General features: G+C 48.8%; 1 pseudogene; it reads right to left on the bottom strand.

The window, feature by feature from the left end:
* LOC135056962 (oocyte zinc finger protein XlCOF6-like) overlaps window positions 1-27386 on the bottom strand; it is a 69723-nt pseudogene that overhangs the window by 37415 nt on the left and 4922 nt on the right.

The raw sequence follows: 27386 nt of genomic DNA, 5'->3' as shown, positions 1-27386 counted from the left end.
AGCATGACTACTTTCCAAGTAAGGAATTTCAACTCAACCTTACGCAAAGGTTCAAACCAATGAGATTGCAGGAACTCTTAAACACACTTCAGAAGCACTTATCGGGTGCCCTATTATTGCTGGGGGACTTTAATATGGTCCCTGACCCCACGGTAGATAGATCCTCGACCCGTTCTGCCTCCAGTGCGAGCTCGCTGCGGGACAGTTCCCACACCTTCCGGAATATATTGTATGAGTATGACCTCTACGATGTCTGGCGGGCTAAAAATCCGGCTGGGAGGGATTACTCGTTCTTCTCCCCGTTTCATGGCTCTTTCTCAAGGATCGATCTAGCAATATCTGATAAGTGGACCCTTCAACAGGTATTGAAGGCTTCTATCCTGCCAGTGTCATGGTCCGATCACTCTGCACTCTCTATCCATTGGAACCTCCGTCGCATGAAAACTTCTCCTACCCTATGGCGCCTTGGAGACTATCTCCTCTCCAACACGGATGCTAAACGATCCTTTACACAGGCCCTTTCCATGTACATCGAAACCAATAATCCGGCCAACACGTTGGTATTTACGCACTGGTGTGCCCTTAAAGCAGTGGTTAGAGGAGCGCCAATTCAGGCGGCTGCCTATAAACGTAGGACATCCCGGGAACATCTGTTGGCACTCGAAACCCTCCTTAAGAATCCCAACTTAAGATGAATCCGTCTAATAAGAAAATATATCGGGACCTGACTCGGGTCAGAGATGAGATAAACAAATTGGCTCTCACTGAGGTTCACAAAAATCTCTTCCGTTTACGACAGAAGTTTTATTCGCAGGGGGACAGGGCAGGTAGAATGCTGCCCGCAAGCTGAGGGGGAAGAACGCTAAAGAGAGGGTGAAGTCCATTATTGACTTAAATAATATCAAAATAACTGACCCGTCTGACAGTGCTGACGCCTTTGCCACTTACTACTCCACCCTTTACAACTTAAAAGACGAGACATCTATCCCACAACCCACGCCAACTAATATAGCGGCCTTTTTGAAGGATATGCATCTCCCCTCCCTTGATCCCACTACTCTACGGGCATTAAATCAACCCTGGTCTCGTACAGAAATTAATCAAGTTATTGACTCACTTCCGTCGGACAAGGCTCCAGGCCCCGACGGGTTCATAAATAAATTTTATAAATGCTTCAGGAGATACCCTTACCCCTGTACTGGATGGAGTATATAATCATGCTTCCTCAGTTGGGAATTTCCCAGTAGAAATGTTGGAGGCACGTGTAGTTGCCTTTCCCAAACCAGGGAAGAACCCTGCTATGTTAGCTAACTATCGTACCATAGCTCTACTAAATACGGACTTAAAAATCTATGCGAAACTCGTGGCCAATAGTCTCAATCCATTACTCCCCTCGCTCGTCCATTGTGATCAGGTGGGATTTGTCCCTGGCAGACAGTCCCCCGACAACACTAGGCGAGTAATAAACGTGCTGGACGCCTTCTCTGCGTCAGATTCCCCTTTATTATCGCTTTCATTGGATGCGGAGAAGGCGTTCGATCGCCTTCATTGGGGGTACTTGCGGGCGGTCCTATGTAAGTTTGGCCTTACTGGCAGAGTTCTCTCCTCCATTTTGGCTTTATATTCTAACCCCTCAGCACGAGTGTGTGTGAATAGACTCCTTTCCTCTTCTTTCTGGATCACAAACGGCACGCGCCAAGGATGTCCCCTATCCCCGCTAGTATTTGCTCTAGCAATAGGGTCTTTGGCTGATAAAATTAGATCTTCGTCCCTGATTCAAGGAGTAGAATATCTGGGGCAATTGCATAAGATATGTCTATTTGCGGACGATGTCCTCTTAACACTCACCACCCCTACTACTTCCCTGCGAGCTTTACACACACTTTTGACGGAATATTCCGCAGTATCCTATTACAAACTTAATAACACTAAGACGGAGGCACTCCCAATTAACTTTCCACCTCCCCTCTTATCCGCCATGAAAGCTACTTACTCATATTCCTGGCAGGATAGAAGCCTCAAATATCTGGGGATTCATTATCACTCAAAAGCTGGAGGATTTGATCTCTGCTAACTATCCGCCCGCTATTGCGTAAATTTACGGCTCTGCTCTCTGATTGGATGATACATCAGGTCTCATGGTTGAGGCAGATAGCTGCACTGAAGATGACAGTCCTTCCCAGGTTCATGTATCTATTTCGAACCATCCCTGTTCTCCTGCCTAACTATCTTTTGTCTAAATTCAATGCTTTATTCAACTCTTATGTATGGAAAGGTAGGAAGCCGAGGTTAGCCAGAAAAACGATGATTCGGCCCAAACGAGAGGGAGGCCTAGCATATCCAGATTTACATTCCTATCAATTAGCATGCCGACTTGCGCAAATAGGAGCCTGGTATTCCCATCCTGCACATAAATCGCGGGTACGCCTTGAACAAGGGCTGATTGCCCCGCTTCCCCTCACTGATGTTCTGTTACTCCCGAAGACTGAGGGTAAATTATTGACCACTCAGTCTCTCACTGTCCAATCCACTAGGAGGGCTTGGTTGGAAGTGGTGCATAGTAGAAGCGATATAATTCTCCCCACCCCTGCCCTCTCTCTGACTGGATTTTGAGGGGAATACAGTCTCTACAGGACATAATGGTAAACAATACACTACTTTCTTTTCCCCAAATACAGGAAAGATTCCCGTTGTCGCACGGGGAATTTTATAAATATCTCCAACTCAGACATTGGCTCCACGGGGCCACCGCTTTCCCCCACACCCTATCCCGTTACCTAAGCTTGTTCGGAATTTCCTGGATACTGGGGAGGCATCACTAAATGGTATAACTTTATTGTCAACTCCCAACCATTGCAGGCAGCCCCCTTCCAAGTGAAATGGGAGGCGGACTTTAGGTGCTCCGTCTCGGAGGAGGACTGGGAGACGATTTTCCGAACCTGCTATAAAGTCTCGAAATGTATGTCACATATAGAATTATTTTATAAGCTCTTCCATCGTTTGTATTTCACTCCATCCCGCTTACATGCGATGCAACCCTCCACGTCCAATCTCTGCTGGCGCAACTGTGACAAAGTATGTACCCTATTACATATCTACTGGGAATGCCCAGCGCTTACCCCGCTGTGGAACTCTGTCTTCCACCTTATAAAACTGGTGCTAAGCCGTCATATACATCCTCACCCACTATTGGCTCTCCTTCACCTATATTATGGCGACTTGTCGCCGGGCGATCGTTACGTCCTGGGCCATATTCTTATCTCCGCCAAACTCCTTATTGCCCGTCAATGGCGCTCCCCAGAGGTTCCCCATATAACAGCGATAGCGCCGGCTGTACAGTCACATTGCGAATTTGAAACAGCAGGAGTGGCCTATTCCTCTACCCCATCCTGCCCTCTCCTCCAGTGGCATTCGTGGTCTACTTATTGGCTCGACCGCCCATCAGATGCTGTACACCCTCATGTTACCTAGAATTGTTGATTGACAATCTGAAATGTAATAACTATTCCGCAGTATCCTACTACAAACTTAATAACACTAAGACGGAGGCACTCCCAGGTCAGCGAGGCCGTCACCAAACAAGACACCACCTTTACACGGCAGAGACTCCATAGCCTTCTTAGAGTCAGCATCAGCATTCCATTGATGAATCCACAATGCTCTCCTTGCTGAGACTGCCATGGCGTTGGCCCTTGATCCCAAAAGGCCAATATCCCTTACAGCTTCTTTTAGATAAGCTGCAGCGTCCCTGATATGACCCAGAGTCAAAAGAATGTTATCCCTGTCTAGGGAATCTATATCAGATGACAAGTTATCTGCCCACTTTTCAATAGCGCTACTCACCCATGCCGGAGCAACGGTAGGCCTGAGTAGCGTACCTGTAGTGATATAAATGGATTTTAGTGTATTTTTCTGCTTACGATCCGCAGGTTCCTTTAGGGCTGCCGTGTCAGGGGACGGAAGCGCCACCTTTTTGGACAGACGCGATAGAGCTTTGTCCACCGTGGGGAATAACTCCCACTTTTCCCTGTACCCAGAGGGGAAGGGATATGCCACTGGAATTCTTTTGGGAACCTGTACCTTCTTGTCAGGATTTTCCCAAGCATTTTCATAAAGAGCGTTCAGTTCATGAGAGGGAGGAAACGTTACCTCAGGTTTCTTTCCCTAAAACATACAGACCCTTGTATCAGGAACAGCAGGGTCCTCAGTGATATGTAATACATCTTTCATCGCCACAATCATGTATTGAATGCTCTTAGCCAGTTTAGGATTCAACCTGGCATCACTATAGTCGACACTGGAGTCAGAGTCAGTGTCGGTATTGTATCCGCTATCTGGGTAAATGAACGCTTCTGTGACTCAGAGGGGGTCTGGACTTGTGACAATGCATCCTCCATGGATTTCCTCCATGTCTGGTTCTGAGACTCAGATTTATCTAATCTCTTATTCAATCGAGCCACATTTGCATTTAAAACACTCAAAACATTTACCCAATCAGCCGTCGGCGATGCCGACACGGTCACTCCCATAGTCTTTTCTGTCCCCACTCCAGCCTCCTCCTGGGAACAGCACTCTGCCTCAGACATGTCGACACATGCGTACCGACACCAACAACCACACTGGGCTATAGGAGACAGACCCACAACAAAGGCTGTTAGAGAAACACAGAGGGAGTTTTGCCAGCTCACAACCCAGCGCCTATCCCGGTACTGAAACGATTAAAATAATGCCTCAGACCTATTAGTGCTTTTAATAAGATTTTAAACCTACCGGTACATCTTTTCTCCTAGTCCGTAGAGGATGCTGGGGACTCCGTAAGGACCATGGGGTATAGACGGGCTCCGCAGGGGACATGGGCATTATAAAGAACTTTATAATGGGTGTGCACTGGCTCCTTCCTCTATGCCCCTCCTCCAGACCTCAGTTAGAGAAACTGTGCCCAGAGGAGACGGACAGTACGAGGAAAGGATTTTGTTAATCCAAGGGCAATAACATGGAATATACGAACCAGTCAACAGTATGAATAAACAGCATCAGTCAAAGACCGATCAAAACTGTAACATAACCCTTATGCAAGCAATAACTATATACAAGTCTTGCAGAATGTTGTCCGCACCGGGACGGGCGCCCTGCATCCTCTACGGACTAGGAGAAAAAGATTTACCGGTAGGTTTAAAATCTTATTTTCCCTTACGTCCTAGAGGATGCTGGGGACTCCGGAAGGACCATGGGGATTATACCAAAGCTCCAAAACGGGCGGGAGAGTGCGGATGACTCTGCAGCACCGATTGAGGTCCTCCTCAGCCAAGGTATCAAACTTGTAGAATTTAGCAAAAGTGTTTGACCCTGACCAAGTTGCCACTCTGCAAAGCTGCAATGCCGAGACGCCTCGGGCAGCCGCCCAAGAAGAGCCCACCTTCCTAGTGGAATGGGCTTTTACCGAATTTGGTAACAGCAATCCAGCCATAGAATGTGCCTGCTGAATCGTGTTACAGATCCAGCGAGCAATAGTCTGCTTAGAAGCAGGAGCGCCAACCTTGTTGGCTGCATACAGGACAAACAGTGCCTCTGTTTTCCTGACCCTAGCCGTTCTGGCCACGTAAATTTTCAAAGCCCTGACCACATCAAGGGACTCAGAATCCTCCAAGTCACATGTAGCCACAGGCACCATAATAGGTTGGTTCATATGAAAAGAGGAAACCACCTTAAGCAAAAATTGAGGAAGAGTCCGCAACTCAGCTCTATCCACATGGAAAATCAGATAGGGGCTTTTGTGAGACAAAGCTGCCAACTCAGACACTCGCCGTGCCGATGCCAAGGCCAACAACATGACCAAAAAAATAAGAATTTACTTACCGATAATTCTATTTCTCGGAGTCCGTAGTGGATGCTGGGGTTCCTGAAAGGACCATGGGGAATAGCGGCTCCGCAGGAGACAGGGCACAAAAAAGTAAAGCTTTACTAGGTCAGGTGGTGTGCACTGGCTCCTCCCCCCATGACCCTCCTCCAGACTCCAGTTAGGTACTGTGCCCGGACGAGCATACACAATAAGGGAGGCATTTTGAATCCCGGGTAAGACTCATACCAGCCACACCAATCACACCGTACAACTTGTGATCTAAACCCAGTTAACAGTATGACAACAGAAAGGGCCTCTTAAAGATGGCTCCTTAACAATAACCCGAATTAGTTAACAATAACTATGTACAAGTATTGCAGATAATCCGCACTTGGGATGGGCGCCCAGCATCCACTACGGACTCCGAGAAATAGAATTATCGGTAAGTAAATTCTTATTTTCTCTATCGTCCTAAGTGGATGCTGGGGTTCCTGAAAGGACCATGGGGATTATACCAAAGCTCCCAAACGGGCGGGAGAGTGCGGATGACTCTGCAGCACCGAATGAGAGAACTCCAGGTCCTCCTTTGCCAGGGTATCAAATTTGTAAAATTTTACAAACGTGTTCTCCCCCGACCACGTAGCTGCTCGGCAGAGTTGTAATGCCGAGACCCCTCGGGCAGCCGCCCAAGATGAGCCCACCTTCCTTGTGGAGTGGGCTTTTACAGTTTTAGGCTGTGGCAGGCCTGCCACAGAATGTGCAAGTTGAATTGTGTTACAAATCCAACGAGCAATCGACTGCTTAGAAGCAGGTGCGCCCAACTTGTTGGGTGCATACAATATAAACAGCGAGTCAGATTTTCTGACTCCAGCCGTCCTTGCAATGTATATTTTTAAGGCTCTGACAACGTCCAACAACTTGGAGTCCTCCAAGTCGCTAGTGGCCGCAGGCACCACAATAGGTTGGTTCAGATGAAATGCTGATACCACTTTAGGGAGAAAATGCGGACGAGTCCGCAGTTCTGCCCTATCCGAATGGAAGATTAGATAAGGACTTTTATAAGATAAAGCCGCCAATTCAGATACTCTCCTGGCAGAGGCCAGGGCTAGTAACATAGTCACTTTCAATGTGAGATATTTCAAATCCACCTTTTTCAATGGTTCAAACCAATGGGATTTGAGGAAATCTAAAACTACATTTAGATCCCACGGTGCCACCGGAGGCACCACAGGAGGCTGTATATGCAGTACTCCCTTGACAAAAGTCTGGACCTCAGGGACAGAGGCCAATTCTTTTTGGAAGAATATTGACAGGGCCGAAATTTGAACCTTAATGGATCCCAATTTGAGACCCATAGATAATCCTGATTGCAGGAAATGTAGGAAACGACCCAGTTGGAATTCCTCCGTCGGAACCCTCCGATCCTCGCACCACGCTACATATTTTCGCCAAATGCGGTGATAATGTTTCACGGTGACTTCCTTCCGTGCCTTAATCAAGGTAGGAATGACTTCTTCTGGAATGCCTTTCCCTTTTAGGATCTGGCGTTCAACCGCCATGCCGTCAAACGCAGCCGCGGTAAGTCTTGAAAAAGACAGGGACCCTGCTGTAGCAGGTCCCTTCTCAGAGGTAGAGGCCACGGTTCGTCCGTGAGCATCTCTTGAAGTTCCGGATACCAAGTCCTTCTCGGCCAATCCGGAACCACTAGTATTGTTCTTACTCTTCTTTGCCGTATGATCTTCAATACCTTTGGTATGAGCGGCAGAGGAGGAAACACATACACTGACTGGTACACCCAAGGAGTTACCAGTGCGTCCACAGCTATTGCCTGTGGATCTCTTGACCTGGCGCAATATTTGTCCAGTTTCTTGTTGAGGCGAGACGCCATCATGTCTACAATTGGTCTTTCCCAACGGTCTATTAACATGTTGAAGACTTCTGGATGTAGACCCCACTCTCCCGGATGAAGATCGTGTCTGCTGAGGAAGTCTGCTTCCCAGTTGTCCACGCCCGGGATGAACACTGCTGACAGTGCTATCACGTGATTCTCCGCCCAGCGAAGAATCTTGGCAGCTTCTGCCATTGCACTCCTGCTTCTTGTGCCGCCCTGCCTGTTTACATGGGCGACCGCCGTGATGTTGTCCGACTGAATCAACACCGGCTTTCCTTGCAGGAGAAGTTCCGCCTGGCTTAGAGCATTGTAGATTGCTCTTAGTTCCAGAATGTTTATGTGAAGAGACTTTTCCAGACTCGTCCATACTCCCTGGAAGTTTCTTCCTTGTGTGACTGCTCCCCAGCCTCTCAGGCTGGCGTCCGTGGTCACCAGGATCCAATCCTGAATGCCGAATCTGCGGCCTTCTAATAGGTGAGCCTTCTGCAACCACCACAGAAGTGACACCCTTGTCTTTGGTGACAGGGTTATTCGCAGGTGCATCTGCAGATGCGACCCTGACCATTTGTCCAACAGATCCCTTTGGAATATTCTTGCATGGAATCTGCCGAATGGAATTGCTTCGTAAGAAGCCACCATTTTTCCCAGGACTCTTGTGCATTGATGTACTGACACTTTTCCTGGTTTTAGGAGGTTCCTGACCAGATCGGATAACTCCTTGGCTTTTTCCTCTGGAAGGAAAACCTTTTTCTGAACCGTGTCCAGAATCATTCCTAGGAACAGCAGACGAGTTGTCGGGATTAAATGGGATTTTGGAATATTCAGAATCCACCCGTGTTGTCTTAGCACCTCTTGAGATAGTGCTAAAGCTGTCTCCAGCTGTTCTCTGGACCTTGCCCTTATTAGGAGATCGTCCAAGTATGGGATAACTAATACGCCTTTTCTTCGAAGAAGAATCATCATCTCGGCCATTACCTTGGTAAAGACCCGAGGCGCCGTGGACAATCCGAACGGCAGCGTCTGAAACTGATAGTGACAGTTTTGAACAATGAACCTGAGGTACCCCTGGTGTGCGGGGTAAATCGGAACGTGTAGATACGCATCCTTGATGTCCAAGGATACCATAAAGTCCCCTTCTTCCAGGTTCGCTATCACTGCTCTGAGTGACTCCATCTTGAACTTGAACTTTTTTATGTAGAGGTTCAAGGACTTCAGATTTAGAATAGGCCTTACCGAGCCATCCGGCTTCGGTACCACAAATAGAGTGGAATAATACCCCTTTCCTTGTTGTAATAGGGGTACTTTGACTATCACCTGCTGAGCGTACAGCTTGTGAATGGCTTCCAACACCCTCTCCCTTTCGGAAGAGACGGTTGGTAAGGCAGACTTCAGGAAACGATGAGGAGGATCCGTCTCTAATTCCAACCTGTACCCCTGAGATATTATCTGCAGGATCCAGGGGTCTACCTGCGAGTGAGCCCACTGCGCGCTGTAATTTTTGAGACGGCCCCCCACTGTCCCCGAGTCCGCTTGAGAGGCCCCAGCGTCATGCTGAGGTTTTTGCAGGAGCCGGGGAGGGCTTCTGTTCCTGGGAAGGAGCTGCCTGTTGGTGTCTCTTCCCTCTTCCTCTGCCTCGTGGCAGGTACGACAAGCCCTTTGCTCTCTTATTTTTGTAGGAGCGAAAAGGCTGCGGTTGAAAGGTCGGTGCCTTTCTCTGTTAGGGAGTGACTTGAGGTAAAAAAGTGGATTTCCCGGCAGTAGCCGTGGCCACCAAGTCTGATAGACCAACTCCAAATAACTCCTCCCCTTTATACGGCAAAACCTCCATGTGACGTTTTGAATCCGCATCGCCTGTCCACTGTCGTGTCCATAAGGCTCTTCTGGCTGAAATGGACATAGCACTCACCCGAGATGCCAGTGTGCAAATATCCCTCTGTGCATCACGCATATAGATAAATGCATCCTTTATTTGTTCTAACGACAGTAAAACATTGTCCCTATCTAGGGTATCAATATTTTCAATCAGGGATTCTGACCAAACTACTCCAGCACTGCACATCCAGGCAGTTGCTATAGCTGGTCGTAGTATAACACCTGCATGTGTGTATATATTCTTTTGAATAACTTCCATCTTTCTATCTGATGGATCCTTAAGTGCGGCCGTCTCAGGAGAGGGTAACGCCACTTGTTTGGATAAGCGTGTGAGCGCCTTGTCCACCTTAGGGGGTGTTTCCCAGCGCGCCCTAACCTCTGGCGGGAAAGGGTATAATGCCAATAACTTTTTTGAAATTATCAACTTTTTATCAGGAGCAACCCACGCTTCATCACACACGTCATTTAATTCTTCTGATTCAGGAAAAACTGTTTGTAGTTTTTTCACACCATACATAATACCCTGTTTTACGGTATCTGTAGTATCAGCTAAATGTAACGTCTCCTTCATTGCCAAAATCATATAACGTGTGGCCCTACTGGAAAATACGTTTGAATTTCTACCGTCGTCACTGGAATCAGTGCCCGTGTCTGGGTCTGTGTCGACCGACTGAGGCAAAGGGCGTTTTACAGCCCCTGACGGTGTTTGAGGCGCCTGGACAGGCATTAATTGATTGTCCGGCCGCCTCATGTCCTCAACTGACTGTTTAAGGGAAGATAAACCATCACGTAATTCCACAAATAAAGGCATCCATTCTGGTGTCGACCCCCTGGGGGGTGACATCTGCATATTTGGCAATTGCTCCGCCTCCACACCAATATCGTCCTCATACATGTCGACACCACGTACCGACACACACCGCAAACTCACAGGGAATGCTCTAATGAAGACAGGACCCACTAGCCCTTTTGGAGAGACAGAGGGAGAGTCTGCCAGCACACACCACAAAGCGCTATATATACAAGGGATATCCTTATATTAAGTGCTCCCTTATAGCTGCTTTAATATATATATATATAGCCATTAAATGTGCCCCCCCTCTCTGTTTTACCCTGTTTCTGTAGTGCAGTGCAGGGGAGAGACCTGGGAGCCGTTCTGACCAGCGGAGCTGTGACAGAAAATGGCGCCGTGTGCTGAGGAGATAGGCCCCGCCCCTTTTTCGGCGGGTTCTTCTCCCGCTATTTTTCCAGTCAGGCAGGGGTTAAATATCTCCATATAGCCCCTATGGGCTATATGTGAGGTATTTTTAGCCTTGTATAAGGTTTATATTTGCCTCTCAGAGCGCCCCCCCCCAGCGCTCTGCACCCTCAGTGACTGCCCAGTGAAGTGTGCTGAGAGGAAAATGGCGCACAGCTGCAGTGCTGTGCGCTACCTTATGAAGACTGAGGAGTCTTCAGCCGCCGGTTTCCGGACCTCTTCACGCTTCAGCATCTGCAAGGGGGTCGGCGGCGCGGCTCCGGGACCGGACTCCACGGCTGGGCCTGTGTTCGATCCCTCTGGAGCTAATGGTGTCCAGTAGCCAAGCAGCAAATCCACTCTGCATGCAGGTGAGTTTACTACTTTCCCCCTAAGTCCCACGTTGCAGTGATCCTGTTGCCAGCAGGACTCACTGTAAAGAAAAAAACCTAAACTAAACTTTCTCTAAGCAGCTCTTTAGGAGAGCCACCTAGATTGCACCCTTCTCGTTCGGGCACAAAATCTAACTGGAGTCTGGAGGAGGGTCATGGGGGGAGGAGCCAGTGCACACCACCTGACCTAGTAAAGCTTTACTTTTTTGTGCCCTGTCTCCTGCGGAGCCGCTATTCCCCATGGTCCTTTCAGGAACCCCAGCATCCACTTAGGACGATAGAGAAATAAATATATATATATATATATATATATACACATATACACACACACACACACACAGAATTGGTGCTCCACAATACACACACATCTAATAAGACTCAGATGACCGCTCACCGGTTGTGGGCGGGCAGCCCCAACAATGAATCAAAAATATGATAATGGAAAGAAATGGGAGCGCTGAATGAGTCTAATGAATGAATTTATTGACAAGATAAATAAAATAGTGCTTCATTGAACACATTAATAAAAATGTACATACATAAAATTACCTATTAATAAATTGATACAGTGTATTAAAAAATAAAAAAAAATAACATGAATATATGATAATGAATATGACTGCAATAAAGCACCTGAAAAGACATTGATGGAAAAAGTCTTTGTGAACCTTATTAAAAAAGTGCAATGATGATTCATGATTTCTCAGCCGTGCGTCCACGGACTGAAATATAATGTATGTGGGAGACTATTAAGAGGTACCTCTAATATTGTCTCACCTCTCCTTATGCACATACAAGCCGCATTAAAGTGTTAGGGGCGGCTCAATTGGGCCGGGTAAGCAATGTCCCAATGTTGGAAGTGCGGACACCGGAACTATGCTGATATCTTAGTTTTGGATGGTATTGATAGGGAAAACCCAATTTCTCCTGTGGTGTGTCATCCGATGAAGAACTCTTTCATCTCTCCCTTCTTTTTGTGAAGTGTCTCTTTAAAGAAATGTTTCTTTGGATACATTTATCACTCCGCAACTTTAAGAATATTATTATTATTAATCAGACCTGTATTATGCCCTCCCTTTTCTTGCTTATTAAATAGATATATAAGCATATTTTATATTGCAAAAAAAACCATTTTGCAAAGTAGTAGTTTCCCTTGTTGGTCACACGAGCGACCACAGATGACTTGAATAAGTTCATTAGGCATAATTCTAACTTGTTCTTAGATAAAGAAATGTCTTTCACTATAATAATAATATCATTATTATTATTTTTCTTAATGTGTATACAATTGATTATTTTCCGAATATTTTGTAATGATTTTTATTTTGAATGTTGTTTTGATCCTTCCACTGTTTACCACGGTGAAATTTTTTTAATACACTATATCAATTTATTAATAGGTAATTTTATGTATGTACAACAACATGACCACCTTCCAAGTGAGATACTTTAATTCCACGGATTGAAGAGGCTCAAACCAGGGAGACTTAAGGAAGGTCCCATGGTGCCACTGGAGGCACAAAAGGAGGCTAGATATGCAGCACTCCCTTCACAAAAGTCTGGACTTCTGGTAGAGAAGCCAATTCCTTCTGAAAGAAAATGGATAGGGCCGAAATCTGAACCTTAATGGAGCCTAATTTTAGGACCATATTAACTCCAGTCTGTAGGAAGTGGAGAAAACAGCCCAGATGGAAAATCTTCCGGAGGAGCATTCTTGGTTTCACACCAAGAGACATAGGGGGTCATTCAGAGTTGTTCGCTCGTTGCCGATTTTCGTTATTTTGCGATTTTCCGCTTACTGCGCATGCGCGATGTCCGCAGTGCGACTGCGCCAAGTAAATTTGCTATGCAGTTTGGTATTTTACTCACGGGATTACGAGGTTTTTTTCTTCGTTCTGGTGATCGTAATGTGATTGACGAAGTGGGTGTTTCTGGGCGGAAACTGGCCGTTTTATGGGTGTGTGTGAAAAAATGCTACCGTTTCTGGGAAAAACGCGGGAGTGGCTGGAGAAACGGGGGAGTGCCTGAGCGAACGCTGGGTGTGTTTGTGACATCAAACCAGGAACGACACTGAGTGAACTGATCGCAATGGCAAAGTAAGTCCGGAGCTACATAGAAACTGCTAAGAGAGGTCTAGTCGCAATATTGCGAATCTGTCGGTCACAATTTTGAGAAGCTAAGATTCACTCCCAGTAGGCGGCGGCTTAGCGTGTGCAAAGCTGCTAAAAGCAGCTTGCGAGCGAACAACTCGGAATGAGGGCCATACTTCCTCCAGATACGGCGATAATGTTTCGCTTTCACCTCCTTCCTAGCCTTTATCAGAGTAGGTATGACCTCCTCCGGAAGCGGCCACGGATCTTCTGTGAGCATTTCCTGTAGATCCGGATACCAGGCCCTTCGAGGCCAATCTGGAACAATGAGAATTGTCTGTACTCCTTTTCTTCTTATGATTCTCAACACTTTTGAGATGAGAGGAAGAGGAGGGAACACATAGACCGACTGAAACACCCACGGTGTCACCAGGGCGTCCACTGCTACTGCCTGAGGGTCCCTTGACCTGGCAAAACACCTTGGAAGTTTTTTGTTGAGGCGTGACGCCATCATGTCTATTTCAGGAAGTCCCCAAAGACTTGCTATTTCTAAAAAGACTTCTTGATGAGGACCCCACTCTCCTGGATGGAGATCGTGTCTGCTGAGGAAGTCTGCTTCCCAGTTGTCCACTCCCGGAATGAATACCGCTGACAGAGCGCTTACATGATTTTCCACCCAGCGCACAATCCTGGTGGCTTCCACAATTGCCACTCTACTCCTTGTCCCGCCTTGGCGGTTTACATGAGCCATGTGACATTGTCGGACTGAATCAGAACCGGTAGGTCGAGAAGAAGATTCTACTCTTGACGGAGGCCGTTGTATATGGCCCTCAATTCCAGTACGTTGATGTGTAGACAAGCCTCCTGGCTTGACCACAGTCCCTGGAAGTTTCTTCCCAGTGTGACTGCTCCCCATCCTCAGAGGCTCGCGTCTGTGGTCACCAGAACCCAGTCTTCAATGCTGAACCTGTGTGTCATGCCGCGGCCGCCGTACTTGCCTCTCCGGGGGCGCTGGGTCTCCGGGCGGCCGTCCTCACTGGCGGTCTCCGGCTCCCGGCGCTCCGTCCGGCGCTCATAGTGTGGACGTCGAGGGTGCGGGTGATGTCATCAAGCGCTTCCCCAATCAGACGTTGGCGGGAAGTTCAAATTCAGACGCCGGACAGAGCTCCGGCGCCTGAGTATCATCTTTACTGCTATTGAAGTTGTGATCTCCAGAGCTCCCGTATCGCTGTGGATTCCAACCCTTTCAGACGAACCTCTGTGCCTCCGAGCACCTCTGAGCCCCCGAGCACCTCTGAGCCTCCCAGCACCTCTGAGCCTCCCAGCACCTCCGTGCCTCCAAGCACTTCAGCGCCTACAAGCATCTCTGAGCATCCAAGCACTTTAGCGCCTCCAAGCACCTCCGTGCATCCAAGCACCTCCGAGCCTCCAAGCGCCTCCGAGCCTCCAAGCGCCTCCGTGCACCTCTGTGCCCCCAAGCACTTCAGCGCCTCCAAGCATCTCCGTGCCTCCAAGCACCTCTGAGCCTCCAAGCACCTCTGAGCCTCCAAGCACTTCAGCGCCTCCAAGCACCTCCGTGCCTCCAAGCACCTCCGTGCCTCCAAGCACCTCCGAGACTTCAAGCACCTCCGAGCCTCCAAGCCTCCAAGCACCTACGAGCCTCCAAGCTTCTCAGTGTCTCCAAGCACCTCTAAACACCTCTGTACCTCCAAGCACCTCTGTGCCTCCAAGCACCTCAGCGTCTCCAAGCACCTCAGCGTCTCCAAGCACCTCAGTGTCTTCAAGCACCCAGTGCACTTTAGCGCAGTTTGTGCCTCCAGCACCTGGTATTCTTCACCGATTCATCAGCGCCTTTCAAGTTCTGTCTTCAGGAGACCTTCAGCGTCCACACGTGCCTCCTGTCTGCCGACCTAATCCTGCATGAAGAAAACTTACATTCGGCCATCCCTGCTGCGGCCCAGTTGCGGTTCCTCTTCCCGGTCACCGGAAGAAACCCCGAGTCCACAACACTCCCAAACCAGGTCAGTGATAGTATACTCAGGCCACATGGACCCAGGGGATTGGAACACAGAGTCGAGCACCATCCAAAGTTTGGCTTCCCGAGTTCAGACTCAGGTGATGCAATATCTCCAAGAATTGTCCGGCCGATTGGATCAAATTCAAGCATCCTTAGCTTCCGTAATTCCAGTTTCAGTTCCTGTAACTACTCCAGTTGCCGTTTCCAGTAACGTCCAACCCCCGGCCGGTACCATGTCATGCCTTCAGCTTCCTACTCCTTCCCGCTATAATGGGAATCCAAAGAATCGCCGTGGTTTTCTAAACCAGTGCGAGGTGCACTTCGAGCTTCTCTCTCATAATTTCCCTACGGATCGGTCTAAGGTGGCATATATTATTTCCCTGCTCGAAGGGTCAGCGTTGGATTGGGTGTCTCCGTTATGGGAACGATCTGATCCCGTGGTTTCCAACTACACCAACTTCATCACGTCCTTTTGAAGAATCTTCGACGAGCCCGGCAGGATGACCACTGCTTCTTCTGACTTGCTCCGTGTCCGTCAGGGCTCCCGCTCCGTGGGTCAGTACGTGGTTCATTTCCAGACCATTGCCTTTGAACTTCGCTGGAATAATGACGCCCTGAGGGCTGCCTTCTGGAACAGTCTCTCCGACCGCCTGAAAGATGAGTTGGTCACTAGGGATCTGCTGGATCCATTAGAAGAGTTGATCTCCCTCTGTGTCAAGGTGGATCTTCAGATGCAGGAGCGTGGAGGAGAACGTAGTCGTTCAGATCGTTCCAGGTTCCTGCATCCTCCTCCTAGGCCGGCGGCTGTGCCCAGTTCGGACGAACCCATGCAAATTAACCGGTCCCGACTGTCTCCGGAGGAACTACAGCGTCGTCGTGAGGGTAAACTTTGCCTTTACTGTGGAGCTGCAGATCATTTCCTCAAGTTTTGTAAATCCTGTCCGGGAAACGGGCAGGCCTAGCTTTTCCGGAGGAGCCAAGTTGGGAGTCACGTCCAAATCTTCTCCGACTTTGGATTGCTTACTTTCCGTGTCTTTGACCTCCAAGTCAGTTGCCAAATCTTTTAATGCCCTATTGGACTCTGGGGCTGCTGGGAATTTCGTTTCTTTCTCCTGTGCCAACGGACTGGGTTTAAAGTTGTGGTCTATCAAACGGCCTATTTCTTTGACTGCCATTAATGGAACCAGAATATCCAATGGCCTCATTAAATATCGCACAGAGCCTGTTAGGCTGCAGGTCGGAACGCTACATTAAGAACATCTGGAGCTCCTAGTGATTCCGGAGATGCCTCACGACCTTGTCCTCGGGTTGCCTTGGCTCAAAATTCATAATCCCCACATTGACTGGAAGTCTTCTCAAATTCTGTCTTGGAGTTCTTTTTGTCACGCTAAGTGTCTCACTCCCGTTTGTCCGCTCCGTGTCTCTTCTAAGTCAGATGAAGAGCATATTCCGGAGGCGTATCAAGGGTTCAAGGATGTGTTTTCGGAACAGGTGGCTGACCAGTTACCACCTCATAGGCTTTAGACTGCCCCATTGACCTTATCCCAGGGAAGATGCCGCCCCGTGGCCGCACATATCCTTTGTCACTTCCTGAGACTCAAGCTATGTCGGACTACATTAAGTCCAATCTGCTCAAGGGATTCATTCGCCCCTCTACCTCCCCTGCTGGAGCGGGCTTCTTTTTCGTGAAGAAGGACGGGGGGTTGAGACCATGTATCGACTACCGCGGCTTAAACGATATCACCATCAAGAATAAATACCCCTTGCCGTCTTCAAGGGATTCGTCAACTAAATCTTCCGAGACATGTTATATCGAAGCGTTGTGGTATATTTAGACGACATACTGATTTTTTCCAAAGATCTTGTTGAACACAGGACTCAGGTCAAAGAGGTGCTCCACCGTTTATGAAAGAATCGTCTCTATGCTAAGTTCTCCAAATGTACCTTCGAAGTAACATCAATTCCGTTCCTCGGATATATCATCTCGGGGACGGAGCTTCGCATGGATCCGGAGAAACTTTATGCCATTCGTGACTGGAATCAGCCTCTCTCTTTAAAAGCAATACAAAGATTCCTGGGCTTTGCGAATTACTACAGGAAATTCGTTAGGGGTTTCTCTACTATAGTTGCACCCATTACCGCCTTGACCAGAAAGGGCTCCAACCCGGGTTTGTGGTCTCCCGAAGCCATGGAAGCTTTCACTTTCTAAAAATCAGCTTTTATGTCAGCACCGGTTCTTCAACAACCAAATTTCGAAAAACCTGTTTCCTTGGAAGTTGATGCGTTCTCAGTCAGAGTCGGAGCTGTTCTCTATCGGTATTCCTCAGATAAGAAATTGCATCCGTGTGGCTTTCACTCTCGAAAGTTCTCTCTGGCCGAACGGAATTATACTATTGGTGATCAAGAACTCTTGGCAATAAAATCCGCTTTGGAGGAGTAGAGGTATCTTTTGGAAGGTGCCAAACATGTGATTACTATTTACACCGATCCCAAAAATTTGTTGTACATTAAAACCGCACAGTGTTTGAATCCTCGTCAAGCTAGATGGGCGCTTTTCTTTACTCTATTTTCTTTTATTATCAAGTACCGAGCCGGGACTTTCAATACTAAAGCTGATGCGCTCTCTCGCTCACAAACTCCCACAGATGAAGAGGATTCGTTTGAACGTAGTTTAATTCTGAATCCAATTTCTGTTTCCGCTGCTTCCACTACTCCGGGTCCTCCTCCTGGGAGAATGTCTGTACCAACGAAATTCCGGACGAAAATACTGCAGTGGGCCCATATCTCAAAGTTCTCCGGTCATCCCGGCGTCCAGAAGATGCTCAAGTTTCTGCAAAGATCTTACTGGTGGGACACCATGAGGAAGGATGTACAGGATTACGTTAATTCTTGTCCACAGTGTACGCAGCATAAATGTCCTCGTCTACCTCCTGCCGGGTTGCTTCATCCTCTGCCCATTCCTATGAAACCCTGGACTCATATTTCCATGGACTTCATTACCGAGTTGCCCTGTTCCAAGGGTTACAATACCATCTGGGTGATTGTTGACCGTTTTTCAAAGATGGCCCACTTCGTTCCATTAACAGGTCTGCAGACAGCTCCCAAATTGGCTTTATTGTTCATCCGGGAACACATTCGGTTGCATGGTTTACCTCAAGAAATAGTCTCTGATCGAGGGGTACAGTTCACCGCAAGGTTTTGGAGAGCCCTCTGCTCAGCCTTATAAATTACACTTAAATTTTCGTCTGCCTATCATCCCCAAACGAATGGACAAACGGAACGAGTCAACCAAGATCTAGAGACTTTCCTCCGCCTTTATCTCTCCCCTTCACAGGACAACTGGGTGGAGTTGTTACCTTGGGCGGAGTTTGCCCATAATCATTCATTTAATTCTTCCACTGGCGAGTCTCCGTTCTTCGTCAACTATGGGTTCCACCCACGAGTTCCGGAATTACCAAGTCTTCCAACAGAAGAGGTTCCAGCTGTAACGTCCACTCTACTACACTTCAGACAAATTTGGAGTAAGATTCATGCTAGTCTTAAAAAGGTTTCTTTCTGATACACGTTCTTCGCAGATAAGAAACGGCGAGCCGCTCCTCAATACAAGGTTGGTGATAGGGTATGGCTTTCCACACGCAATCTCCGGTTAAAGGTGCCCACTATGAAGTTTGCTCCAAGATTCATCGCTCCTTATCCTGTGCTACAAGTCCTGAATCCTGTGGTCTGTAAGTTGGGTTTACCTTCTCACCTACGTATACCAAATGCCTTCCATGTTTCTCTTCTTCGTCCTCTCGTCCTTAATCGTTTTCATTCAAAGTCCTCTAGCCCCACCTCAGTAGAAACTGAAACCGGAACAGACTTCGAGATCAAAACTATTTTGGACTCTCGTTACCTTCACAAGAATCTGCAATATCTGGTGGAATGGAAAGGGTATGGTCCTGAGGAGAGAAGTTGGATAAAGGCTTCTGAGGTCTCGGCTCCTCGACTAATCCGGATTTCCCATTCTAGACACCCTACGAAACCAGGAAAGTGTCCAGGGGCCACTCCTAGAGGAGGGGGTACTGTCATGCCGCGGCCGCCGTACTTGCCTCTCCGGGAATGCTGGGTCTCCGGGCGGCCGTCCTCACTGGCGGTCTCTGGCTCCCGGCGCTCCGTCCGGCGCTCATAGTGTGGACGTCGAGGGTGCGCCCGGCGTTCACTGATGGTGCGGGTGACGTCATCAAGCGCTTCCCCAATCAGACGTTGGCGGGGAGTTCAAATTCAGACGCCGAACAGAGCTCCAGCGCCTGAGTATCATCTTTACTGCTATTGAAGTTGTGATCTCCAGAGCTCCCCTATCCCTGTGGATTCCAACCCTTTCAGACGACCCTCTGTGCCTCCAAGCACCTCCGTGCCTCCAAGCACCTCCGAGCCTCCAAGCACCTCCGAGCCTCCAAGCACCTCCGAGCCTCCAAGCACCTCCGAGCCTCCAAGCACCTCCGTGCCTCCAAGCAACTCCAAGCATCTCAGTGTTTCCAAGCGCCTCTGTGCCTCCAAGCACTTCAGCGCCTCCAAGCACCTCCGTGACTCCAAGCGCCTCCGTGACTCCAAGCGCCTCCGTGACTCCAAGCGCCTCCGTGACTCCAAGCGCCTCTGTACCTCTGTGCCTCAAGGCACCTCGGTGCCTCCAAGCACCTCCGCGCCTCCAAGCACCTTAGCGTCTCTAAGCACCCAGTGCACTTTAGCGCAGTTTGTGCCTCCAGCACCTGGTATTCTTCACTGATTCATCAGCGCCTTTCAAGTTTTGTCTTTCAGGAGACCTTCAGCGTCCACACGTGCCTCCTGTCTGCCGACTTAATCCTGCATGAGGAAAACTTACATTTGGCCATCCCTGCTGCGGCCCAGTTGCGATTCCTCTTCCCGGTCACCGGAAGAAACCCCGAGTCCACAACACTCCCAAACCAGGTCAGTGATAGTGTGACCCTCTAGAAGGTGAGTACTCTGCAGCCACCACAAGAGAGATACCCTGGCCCTGGTGGACAGGCTGATCTTCTGATGAATATGTAGATGGGACCCGGACCACTTGTCCAGAAGGTCCCACTGAAAAGTCCCCACATGGAACCTGCCGAAGTGAATGGCCTCGTAAGATGCCACCATCTTTCCCAGAACTCGAGTGTGACTTTGGTAGATTGAGGATCCAGCTGTGCTGCTGCAACACTCTCAGGGAGAGTGACACGTTCAGCAACTTTTCTCTCGATCTTGCTTTTATCAGGAGATCGTCCAAGTACGGGATAATTGTGACTCCCTGCTTGCGCAGGAGCGCCATCATTTCCGCCATTACCTTGGTGAAAACCCTCGGGGCCGTGGAAAGTCCAAACGGCAACGCCTGAAATTGGTAATGACAATCCTGTACAGCAAACCTCAGGAACGCCTGATGAGGAGGATATATGAGGACATGAAGGTATGCATCCTTTATATCCAAAGACACCATATAATCCCCCCCTTCCAGGCTGGCGATGACCGCTCTGAGCGATTCCATCTTGAATTTGAACCTGTTCAAGTATAGGTTTAAGTATTTTAAATTTAGAATGGGTCTGACCGAACCGTCCAGTTTCGGGACCACAAACAGGGTTGAGTAGTACCCCGTCCCCTGTTGAAGCAGGGGAATTTTGACCACCACTTGTTGAAGACACAGTTTTTGAATTGCACTTAAAACTACGTCCCTCTCTGGGGAAGAAGCTGGTAGGGACGATTTGAAAAACCGGCGAGGAGGCACGTCTTCGAATTCCAGCTTGTAACCCTGGGAAACAATTTCTATTGCCCAGGGATCCACCTGTGATTGAACCCAGACGTGGCTGAAAAGTCGAAGACGTGCCCCCACTGGGGCGGACTCCCTCAGCGAAGCCCCTGCGTCATGCGGTGGATTTAGTAGAAGCCGGTGAGAACTTCTGCTCCTGGGAACTAGCTGTAGCTGGCAGCTTTTTTCCATCTTCCGTTACCTCTGGCGAGAAAGGAAGATCCCCGTCCTCTTTTGGATTTATGCGACCGAAAGGACTGCATCTGATAATGTGGCGTTTTCTTTGTCTGTGAGGAAACATAAGGTAAAAAAGCGGATTTATCCGCGGTAGCTGTGGAAACCAGGTCCGTGAGACCTTCCCCAAATAAGTCCTCACCCTTGTAAGGCAAAACCTGCATATGCCTCTTTGAGTCGGCATCACCCGTGCATTGTCGAGTCCATAGGGCTCGCCTAGCAGAAATCGCCATGGCGTTGGCTCTGGAACCCAGTAGGCCAACGTCTCTCTGAGCATCTCTCATATATAGGACAGCATCCTTTATATGACCCAAGGTCAGTAAAATGGTATCTTTATCCAGGGTATCAATGTCAGCAGACAAGGTATATGTCCACGCTGCTACAGCGCTACATACCCAAGCCGACGCTCTCGCCGGTCTGAGCAAGGTACCAGTATGTGTATAAATTGACTTCAAGGTAGCCTCCTGCCTGCGATCAGCAGGATCCTTGAGGGCTGCGGTATCTTGCGACGGCAGCGCCACCTTTTTGGATAAGCGTGTTAACGCCTTTTCCACCCTGGGGGGGGGGGGGGGGGGATTCCCACCGTATCCTGTCCTTAGCCGGGAAAGGATACGCCATAAGAATCCTTTTTGGGAATCTGCAGTTTCTTGTCTGGAGTTTCCCAAGCCCTTTCAAATAACTCATTTAACTCATGGGAAGGGGGGAAAGTAACCTGAGGTTTCTTTTCTTTAAACATGTGGACCCTTGTGTCAGGTACAGAGGGGTCATCCGTGATATGCAACACATCTTTTATTGCAATAGTCATATAATTAATACTTTTTGCCAACTTTGGCTGCAACCTCGTATCATCGTAGTCGACACTGGAGTCAGAATCCGTGTCGGTATCAGTGTCTGCTATTTGGGATAGCGGGCTCTTCTGAGACCCAGAAGGGCCCTGTGACATAGTAAACGGCAAGGACAGACTCCCTGCATTTTCCCTGGACTCCGCTTTGTCCAACCTTTTATGTAATAAATTCACCTTTGCATTTTAAACAATCCACATATCCAACCAATCATGTGTCGGCGTTGCAGACGGAGACACCACACTTATTTGCTCCACCTCCTCCATAGAAGAGCCTTCCGCTTCAGACATGCCGACACACGCGTACCGACACCCCCACACACTCAGGGAAATATCTAATCTGGAGACAGTCCCCCAATAAGGCCCTTTGGTGAGACAGAAAGAGAGTATGCCAGCACACACCCAGCGCCAATGACCCTGGAAAACAATTTCCCAGGCACACAGCACTTTAATATTATTCAATATACCTTCACTGCCAAATTAAGTGCCCCCCCCCCCCCTCTTTTTAAGCCCTCTGTCACCGTGTTCAGAAGGGGAGAGTCCGGGGAGCCAGCTTCTCTGCAGTGTGCTGTGGAGAAAATGGCGCTGGTCAGTGCTGTGGAATCAAGCTCCGCCCCCTCAGCAGCGGGCTTTGGTCCCGCTCACAAATAGAATACTGGTGGGGGATTTGTATACATATTGCCCCCGCAGCCCATATATACTAAAATGCCAGCCTAGAGGTTTTATATTGCTGCCCAGGGCGCCCCCACTGCGCCCTGCACCCATCCGTGCCTCAGTGTGTGTTGCAGGGAGCCTGTTGCCAGCAGGTCACCCAGAAAATAAAAAACCTAACAAAAAAGTATTTTTCTGGGAAACTCTGGAGAGCTCCTCAGCGTGCATCCAGTCTCACTGGGCACAGAATCTAACTGGAGTCTGCAGGAAGGGTATAGAGGGAGGAGACAGTTCACACACCTTTTAAAGTCTTAAAGTGCCCATATCTCCTGCGGATCACGTCTATACCCCATGGTTCTTGAAGCATCCCCAGCATCCTCTAGGACGTATGAGAAAAGTATATCCTGTGAAAGACCTATATTAAATAACAACCCTGACTCACTTAGCCCCCCTCAGGGTCCAAAATATAGGGATAGCAGTATGAGTGAGATACACTGAGTAGATATCACACAGCAGCTATATGCACACACACACAGTCACATGTACAATGCAGAAATGATGACAAACAATAAAACTGCACTGGACTAGCAATACTAAGTAATCTGACTACTAAGTAAGGCTATGTATAATAAGATTTTACTTACCGGTAAATCTATTTCTCGTAGTCTGTAGTGGATGCTGGGGACTCCGTAAGGACCATGGGGAATAGACGGGCTCCGCAGGAGACAGGGCACTCTAAGAAAGAATTTAGGTACTGGTGTGCACTGGCTCCTCCCTCTATGTCCCTCCTCCAGAACTCAGTTAAGGAAACTGTGCCCGGAAGAGCCGACAGTACAAGGAAAGGATTTTGGAATCCAGGGCAAGACTCAAACCAGCCACACCAATCACACCGTATCACTTGTGATAAACTTACCCAGTTAACAGTATGAACAACAATAGAGCATCAGATCAACCCTGATGCAACTATAACATAACCCTTATGTAAGCAATAACTATATACAAGCATTGCAGAAGAAGTCCGCACTTGGGATGGGCGCCCAGCATCCACAACGGACTACGAGAAATAGATTTACCGGTAAGTAGATTCTTATTTTCTCTAACGTCCTAGTGGATGCTGGGGACTCCGTAAGGACCATGGGGATTATACCAAAGCTCCCAAACGGGCGGGAGAGTGCGGATGACTCTGCAGCACCGAATGAGCAAACTCAAGGTCCTCCTCAGCCAGGGTATCAAACTTGTAGAACTTTGCAAAAGTGTTTGAACCTGACCAAGTAGCTGCTCGGCAAAGCTGTAATGCAGAGACCCCTCGGGCAGCCGCCCAAGAAGAGCCCACCTTCCTCGTGGAATAGGCCATTACTGATTTTGGCAACGGCAATCCAGCCGCAGAATGAGCCTGCTGAATCGTGTTACAGATCCAGCGAGCAATCGTTTGCTTTGAAGCAGGAGCACTCAGCCTGTTGGATGCATACAGGATAAACAGCGACTCAGTTTTCCTGACCCTAGCCGTTCTGGCTACATAAATTTTCAAAGCCCTGACCACGTCTAGTAACTCGGAATCCTCCAAGTCACGAGTAGCCACAGGCACCACAATAGGTTGGTTCATATGAAAAGATGACAGCACTTTTGGCAGAAATTGAGGACGAGTCCTCAATTCTGCTCTGTCCATATGGAAAACCAGATAGCATGACCACCTTCCACGTGAGATATTTTAACTCTACGGTTTTAAGTGGTTCAAACCAGTGTGACTTCAGGAAACTCAACACCACGTTAAGATCCCAAGGTGCCACTGGGGCACAAAAGGTAGCTGAAAATGCAGCACTCCCTTTACAAATGTCTGAACTTCAGGCAGCGAAGCCAGTTCTTTTTGAAAGAAAATAGACAGGGCCGAAATCTGGACCTTAATGGAACCCAATTTTAGGCCCAAAGACACTCCCGACTGCAGGAATTGAAGGAAACGGCCCAACTGGAATTCCTCCGTGGGGGCCTTCCTAGCCTCACACCACGCAACATATTTGCGCCATATGCGGTGATAATGTTTAGCCGTCACGTCCTTCCTAGCCTTTATTAGCATAGGAATGACCTCATCCGGAATGCCTTTTTCTGCTAGGATACGGCGTTCAACCGCCATGCCGTCAAACGCAGCCGCGGTAAGTCTTGGAACAGACAGGGCCCCTGTTGCAACAAGTCCTGTCTTAGAGGCAGAGGCCATGGGTCCTCTGTGAGCATCTCTTGCAGATCTGGATACCAATCCTTCTTGGCCAATCCGGAACAATGAGTATTGTTCTCACTCCTCTTTTTCTTATAATTCTCAGCACCTTGGGTATGAGAGGAAGAGGAGGGAATACATAAACTGACTGGAACACCCACGGTGTTACTAGAGCGTCTACCGCTATCGCCTGAGGGTCTCTTGACCTGGTGCAATACTTCTGTAGTTTTTTGTTGAGGCGGGACGCCATCATGTCCACCTGTGGCAGTCCCGACCGACTTACAATCTGCGTGAAGACTTCTTGATGAAGTCCCCACTCTCCCGGGTGGAGGTCGTGCCTGCTGAGGAAGTCTGCTTCCCAGTTGTCCACTCCCAGGATGAACACTGCTGACAGTGCTCTTACATGATCCTCCGCCCATCGAAGAATTCTGGCAGCCTCTGCCATCGCCACCCTGCTCCTTGTGCCGCTTTGGCGGTTTACATGAGCCACTGCGGTGATGTTGTCTGACTGAATCAGCACCGATTGGTCGCGAAGCAGGGTCTCAGCTTGACGTAGGGCGTTGTATATGGCCCTTAGTTCCAGGATATTGATGTGGAGGCAAGTCTCCTGACTTCACCACAGACCTTGGAAATTTCTTCGTTGTGTGACTGCCCCCCACCCTCGGAGGCTTGCATCCGTGGTCACCAGGACCCAGTCCTGAATGCCGAATCTGCGGCCCTCGAGAAGGTGAGCACTCTGCAGCCACCACAGGAGAGACACCCTGGCCCTGGGGGATAGGGTGATCAGCCGATGCATCTGTAGATGTGATCCGGACCACTTGTCCAACAGATCCCATTGAAAGGTCCTCGCATGGAACCTGCCGAAGGGAATGGCCTCGTATGATGCCACCATCTTTCCCAGGACTCGCGTGCAGTGATGCACCGACACCTGTTTTGGTTTCAATAGGTCTCTGACCAATGCCATGAGCTCCTGAGCCTTCTCCATCGGGAGATAAACCCTCTTCTGGTATGTTTCCAGAATCATGCCCAGGAAGGACAGACGAGTCCAGGGGTCAACTGCGACTTTGGAATATTCAGAATCCAGCCGCGCTGTTGTAACACTTCCCGAGAGCGTGCCACGCTGATCAGCAACTGCTCTCTGGACCTCGCCTTTATGAGGAGATCGTCCAAGTATGGGATAGTTGTGACCCCTTGCTTTCGCAGGATTACCATCATCTCCGCCATTACCTTGGTAAATATTCTCGGTGCCGTGGAGAGACCAAACGGCAACGTCTGAAATTGGTAATGACAATCTTGTACCACAAATCTGAGGTACGCCTGATGAGGTGGATAAATAGGGGCATGAAGGTATGCATCCTTTATGTCCAGAGACACCATAAAATCCCCCCCTTCCAGGCTTGCGATGACCGCTCTGAGCGATTCCATCTTGAACTTGAACCTTTTGAGGTATATGTTCAGGGATTTTAAGTTTAATATGGGTCTGACCGAACCATCCGGTTTCGTTACCACAAACATGGTCGAATAATAACCCTTCCCTTGCTGAAGGAGGGGAACCTTGATCACCACCTGCTGAAGATACAATTTTTGAATTGCAGCTAACACTATTTCCCTCTGTAAGGGGGAAGCTAGCAGGGCCGATTTTAGGTATCGGTGAGGGGGCATCTCCTCGAATTCCAGCTTGTATCCCTGAGACACAATCTCTATAGCCCAGGGATCCACCTTTGAGCGAACCCACGTGAGTCTGAAATTTCGGAGACGCGCCCCCACCGGGCCTGGCTCCGCCTGTGGAGCCCCAGCGTCATGCGGTGGATTTAGTGGAAGCCAGGGAGGACTTCTGTTCCTGGGAACTAGCTGTAGTGTGCAGCTTCTTTCCTCTACCCCTGCCTCTGGCAAGAAAGGACGCACCTCGGAATTTCTTGCCTTTTTGTGATCGAAAGGACTGCATTTGGTAATACGGTGTCTTCTTAGGTTGTGAGGGAACATATGGCAAAAAATTTTACTTTCCAGCCGTAGCTGTGGAAACAAGGTCCGTAAGACCTTCCCCAAACAACTCCTCACCCTTGTAAGGTAAAACCTCCATATGCCTTTTCGAGTCGGCATCACCTGTCCATTGCCGAGTCTATAGGACTCTTCTGGCAGAAATTGACATTGCATTTATTCTAGAGCACAGTAGGCTAATGTCTCTTTGAGCATCACTCATATATAGGACAGCGTCTTTTATATGCCCCAGGGTTAGTAATATAGTATCCTTGTCCAAGGTATCAAGTTTCTCAGATAAGGTATCTGTCCATGCTGCTACAGCACTACACATCCAGGCCGACGCAATCGCCGGCCTTAGTA

The sequence above is a fragment of the Pseudophryne corroboree genome, chromosome 3 (assembly GCF_028390025.1).
Source record: "Pseudophryne corroboree isolate aPseCor3 chromosome 3, aPseCor3.hap2, whole genome shotgun sequence".
Taxonomy (NCBI): Eukaryota; Metazoa; Chordata; class Amphibia; order Anura; family Myobatrachidae; genus Pseudophryne; species Pseudophryne corroboree.
The sequence above is the reverse complement of the archived record's forward strand: the minus strand, read 5'-3'. Positions and strand labels throughout refer to the sequence as shown.